Source organism: Acinonyx jubatus, chromosome C1 (assembly GCF_027475565.1).
Source record: "Acinonyx jubatus isolate Ajub_Pintada_27869175 chromosome C1, VMU_Ajub_asm_v1.0, whole genome shotgun sequence".
Taxonomy (NCBI): domain Eukaryota; kingdom Metazoa; phylum Chordata; class Mammalia; order Carnivora; family Felidae; genus Acinonyx; species Acinonyx jubatus.
Genome location: NC_069381.1, coordinates 150962425 through 150968488, shown reverse-complemented (window position 1 = coordinate 150968488; position 6064 = coordinate 150962425). Strand labels below are relative to the sequence as shown.

General features: G+C 33.9%; 1 non-coding gene across 1 annotated transcript; it reads left to right on the top strand.

The window, feature by feature from the left end:
* Nucleotides 1-651: 651 nt before the first annotated feature.
* On the top strand, nucleotides 652-724 carry TRNAR-CCU (transfer RNA arginine (anticodon CCU)). The gene has a single exon. It is a non-coding gene; the product is annotated as a tRNA-Arg (tRNA).
* The last annotated feature ends 5340 nt before the right edge of the window (nucleotides 725-6064 follow it).

Here is a 6064-nt window from a genome sequence, read left to right as displayed (position 1 = left end):
TATGTATGTATTTTATTTATTTATCTATTGTTTACCTACTTCCATATTGATAGGCAATTAGTTTGTTCTGAATTTCATACTAGTACAGATTAAAGAGTGAAAACCTGTTCCATGCTTCCTTAGGAGGGCCTTAAAATTTCACTAGGATGGGTAATGGAGGGTAGAATTATTTTCGTAGGGTGTGTGCGCCAACCAATTACTTTTGTATGTTCACATTGCTTTCCAAAGTAATTGTACCAATATAAACTCCATCAGCACTGTATATGTCTATTTCTCTACCTCCTCACCAGCCCCTTGCCATTACCAGATTTTTAAAAATAAATGCCAATCCAATAGTTTGCAATGCTATTTCAGAGTGGGGTTTAATCTACATTTCTCTGATTACTATTGAAACTACTTGACTTTTGTTGTTGGCCATTTGAATTACATCTTTAATATGTTACCTGTTCATGTGCTTTGTTCATTTTCCCATTAGGAAAATTGTTTCTTTGTGATTTGTAGGACTTCTATATATTGTCTATTATATATATTGTAATAATGTCTTCTAGTCTGTCGCTTGGTTTTTAATGTGGTGATGGTGTACTTTTTCACACAAAAGTATTTGGTAGATATTCTAATTGAAAAAATACATTACAAACACAAAATAGGGGCACCTGGCTGGCTCAGTTGGAAGAGCATGTGACTCCTGATCTTGGGGTTGTGAGTTCAAGCCTCACATTGGGTATAGAGATTACTTAAAAATAAATAAATAAACCTTAAAAAATACAATGAATTACATGTTGCTTAAAAGGCCCAAAATTAAAATCTAAGGTTAAAGAAAGGTGGAAAATAAAGTATGGAAAAAGAAGTATTAAATAACACTAAACTAAGATGCTAGTATAGCTGTATTACTATGAGATAAGGCAAACTTTAAGACAGGAAATATTACTCAAGATAAAAAAAAACATTTGAGGAGTGCCTGGATGGCTCAGTCAGTCAAGTGTCCGATTCTTGATTTCAGCTCAGGTCATGATCTCATGGTTCGTGGAATTGAGTCCCGCATCAGGCTCTGTGCCATTAGTCAGGAGCCTGCTTAGGATTCTCTCTCCCTCTCTCTCAGCCTCTCCCCTGCTCGTGCACTCTCTCTCTTTCCAAAAAAAAAAAAAACAAATGATGAAAGGATCAATAAAACAACATGATATACATTTTTACAATGCATGGGCCTAACAAAAAAAATCTTAAAATATATAAAACAAAAATACATAGAAATAAAAGGAAAAAAAAAGCAAATCGATATTTAGAGTGGGAGAATTTAATACACCGCTGGGCTGAAATTTTTCAGGGACACTACTGCCTCCCCGTCTAGAGCATGGGTAGAAAAGTGATTTTTCTTATTCAGTGAATAGAATTTTCCCTCTGGTTCTTTTGTAAATAGTATATCCTTTTAGGGATCCTGGATTAATGCAGAAATCTCAATTCCTTTTGCCCCCTTTCTTCTTTTGTCCCTGTCTTACCTCCCTGTGGGGATATTAAATCTCAACCCCTCAGCTTTTATTGGATCTATTTAACCATTCCCTGCTCCCTTCTCCCATCTTCAAAGCAGTAGCAGCAATAGCTCACGTTTTCGTGATTCTGGATTTCATTTCGAGCATCTGAGGATTTCACTCTCATTTTTGTAAGCTCAGCTATCAATTACTTTTTATTCTATTTATCCAGCATTTGTATATGTAACAAGTGGATGATGGGTACTAATGTTGTTCACCAAATACTTACAAATTTTCCCTTTTTAAGGAACAAAGTAGGGTAATCTTGGCTGAATGCTCTGCGATTGAGTGAAGTCAAGAGACAAGTTCTGAACAGTGAGTTCTGAGAAGAGGTGATATATGTTGCTTTTAGGAAGAAGCATTGAAATTGCTAGTAGGTGAACCGCTAGAGTTCTTTATTCTATCTGGCAGATCAATTAGCTATTTTCAAGATGGCAGCCTCTCTGTCAACCTGGGTCTCTTATTAAATACAGGAGTAAAGACTCCCTGCTAACTTGAGAGGGACATGCAACATGATTAGGAAATACATCTTGTTATTATAAGTCACTAAAATTTTGGAATTTTTATTTGCTTGTTATGGCATAATTTATTTTACTTATGTATTTTATAATATGAAATTTATTGTCAAATTGGTTTCCATACAACATCCAGTGCTCATCCCAACAGGTGCCCTCCTCAATGCCCATCACCCACTTTCCCCTCCCTCCCACCCCCCATCAACCCTCAGTTTATTCTCAGGTTTTAAGCGTCTCTTATGGTTTGCCTCCCTCCCTCTCTAACTTTTTTTTCCCCTTTTCCCTCCCCCATGGTCTTCTGTTAAGTTTCTCAGGATCCACCTAAGAGTGAAAACATATGGTATCTGTCTTTCTCTGTATATCATGGCATAATTTAGCTTCCTCTGTCTGTGGTAGGCAGAATAATGGCTCCACCAAAATGTCCACTCCCTAAACACTGGAATCTGTGATTATATTAGGTTAAATGGTGAGTGGAAATTAAGGTTCAGATGAAATTAAGGTACTACTCAGTCGACCCTAAGATAGGCAGATTATCCTGGTTTATAAGGTTACAATGTAGTCATGGGGCCTTAAAAATTAAAGAGGGAAGCAGTGAAGATCAGAGGAAAATATAATGACAGAAGCAGGGTCAGAGAGATGCTATGCTGCTGGCTGTGGAGATGCAGGAAGGAGGCCAAGGGCTGAGGAAAGTCTCTAGAAAGTAGAAAAAGCAAGAGAATGGTTTTCCCCCTTGAGCTTCGAGGGAATGTTCTGGCAATACCTCGATTTTAGCCCAGTGATACCAGTGTGAGGCTTCTAACCTACAGAACTGTAATTTGTGCTACTTTTGGCTATCATGTTTATGATAATTTGTTACAGCAGCTATTGAAGACTAATACAGCAGCTATTGAAGCTATTGAAGGCTCATAAATGTAATTATTTAGTACTGTCCTTAGACACAGGCAAGTGGGGTATTCTTTAGTGGAATCGAAATATCATGGACGCACACAAACACTTTTTTCATGAATATCTGAGTGGCTCTGTCATTTGAAATTTGGAGTCAAACCTTGCACAATGCACCTGTAATTTTAAGTGACTTCACTTTGACCATTAAATTGGTCAAAGCTAGAGTTTCAAAGAATTTTATTTAAAACATATTTAATACATTTTTAGAGAATTTTCCAAATATGATTTAGAAGTTTAGTTTACATATAATTAAGAAATAAAATTATAAAGTAAATAATAGTTTAGACTTTTACCTTTTATTTTAAATACTTTGTACATTTTAGAAGAAAAATAATGACTTTTGAAAACAAATAAAAATAATATATACTTTATAGTTTTTGACAAAAATGGATTCAAATTCTGTACATTTTAATATCATTACATTTTATTTTAATTCTTTAAATCATTACTGTAACTAGAACACAAATTATGTATCTTATTAATAACCATGTAATGGTTAATTTTGCAGAAATGAAGGCAAAGGAAAAGTAAATTTTATGGTATAAACATATAAAACTTCATGAGTTATATATGTAATCATTTTTATTACTCATGAAAACATTTTGTCCTAATGGAAATTCAGAGAAAATTAATAATAGTTTAATTATGTCATCTTTCATATTTTACTCACTTTCAGTGATGCAAAAATCATTGTTTGATATATTTTTAAATATGCTTGTCATTTTGGTGATACATTTGTCAAAGCAGAAGGAAAGATGGTATTTTAGCTAACAGTTTTGTTCACTCAATATATAACTTTTAAATATTTGGATACATGGTTTGTGGAACTACATTTTTACTTCTGTTCCAGGCTTACAAATATTAGAGATGATCCTGAAACTATGCTACTTTTAGAGGTAATATGTAAATAGATGAAAAATTAGGATATAGTTGTGCACTTTTGAACAGCTTTATTGAGATACAATGCACATATCGTACAATTCACCAACTTAAAGTGTACAGCTTAATGTTTAGTGTATTCTCAGGGTTGTGCAATCACCACAATCCAATTTTAGAACATTTTTTTTCTCCTGAAAAACATACCTGTACACATTAACAGTTACTTTCCATCCGCTTCTTCCGACAAAACGAGGCAAACACTAATAAATTTTCTGTCTATTGTGAACATTTCATATAAATGGAATTATATCATATGTGACCTTTTGTGATTGGCTTCTTTCTGTCAGTATAATATTTTGAAAGTTAGTCCCTATGATAACATGTATTTGAATTACATTCCTTTTTATTGTGAAATGATAATCCTTTGTGTGGACATAGCATAGTTTATTTATCTATTCATTAGTTGGTGATGTTTGGGTAGTCCCCAATTTTGATTACTGTCAGCATTATGAACATTTATGCAAATGATTTTGTGCGGACACCTGTTTTTATTCTGGGGATTTTATACTGCTGGGTCGTATGGTAACTTTAATGTTCCACATTTTGAGGAACTGCTAAATGTTTTCGGAAATGATTTTATCATTTTATGTATTCTATCAGCAGTATATGAGGTTTCCAATTTTTCCTTATCTTTGCCAACTCTTGCATGAGTTCATCTTTTTTGTTATAGTGACTCCAATAGGTGTGGAATGGTATCTTTTTGTGGTTTTGATTTGCATTTCCCTGCTGACATACTGAATTTTCTTCATGTGCCTACTGGTCATTTTTATATCATCTTTGGATAAATGTTTGTCCAGAACTTTTGACCGTTTAAAAAAATTGGGTTATCTTAGGTTCTAAGAATTATCAATTTATTTTATCTACAAGTCTTTTATCAGATATATGATTTTAAAGTGTCTTTTGTCATTTTGTGGTTTGTCTATTTTCATGATGGTCCTTTTTGAAGCAAAAATATGCTTAATTTTGACAAGATCAATTTATCTACTTTTTCTGTTGTTGTTTGTATTTTTGGCTCCTATCTAAGACCCATTGCTTACCACCAAGGACATCAGTAGTGAATCCTATGGTTTCTTCTAAAAGTTTATATCTCTGGCTCTTACATGTATGTCTATGATACATTTGGAGTTAACTTTTCCATATGGTGTGAAATAGGGTCCAACTCTTCTTTTCAAGGTGGATATCTAGTTGTTTCAGCATCTTTTATTGAAAAGACTATTTTTTCCCCTTTGAGTTTTCTTACCATCTTTGTTGAAAAGCAACTGACCATAAGTGACAGGGTTTCTTTCTGGATTCTCAGATCTATCCCATTGATGTATTTGTCTATCCTTACACCAGCACCGCACAGTTTTGATTGCTACAGCTTCACACTATGTTTTAAATTCAAGTAGTGTAAGTGCCCCAACTTTGTTATTCTTTTCAACGTTGTTTTGGCCATTCTTTGGTCTTTGCATTACTATATGAATTTTGAGATTATCTTTTCAAATTGTGTAAAAAATTCACCTAGGAGTTTGTTAGGATCGTGTTAAATCTATGGATCAATTTGGGGAACACTACTTACTATCTTAACAATTTTAAGTCTTCCAACCCATGATAAGAGAGTGTCTCTCTACCTATGTAGAGCTTTAATTTCTTTCAGCATTTTTTTTGTAATTTTCAGTATACAAGCCTTGCAATTCTATTGTTCAATGTGTTATTAAACTATAGTTCTTTTTAAAAAATACTTATTTATTTTTTTTTTGAGAGAGAGAGAGAGAGAGAGAGAGAGTGTGTGTGTGTGTGTATGTGTGAGTGGGAGGGAGGGGCAGAGAGAGAGGAAGACAGAGGATCTGAAGCTGGCTCAGCGCTGACAGCAGAGAGCCCGTTGCAGGGCTTGAACTCACGAACCATGAAATCATGACTTGAGCCGACGTTGGATGCTTAGCAGAAGGAGCCACCCAGGAGCCCTAAGCTATTATTCTTTTTGGTACTATTGTGAATTACATATTTAATTTCATATTTGTATTACTCATTGTTAATATTTAGAAGTTCAGTTGATTTTTTTTTTGTTTTGATATATCTTGAAACTTTGCTCCATGAACTTATTAACTCTGTTTTATAGTGGATACCTTAGAATTGTCTAAATATGAGATTATGTTATCTGAT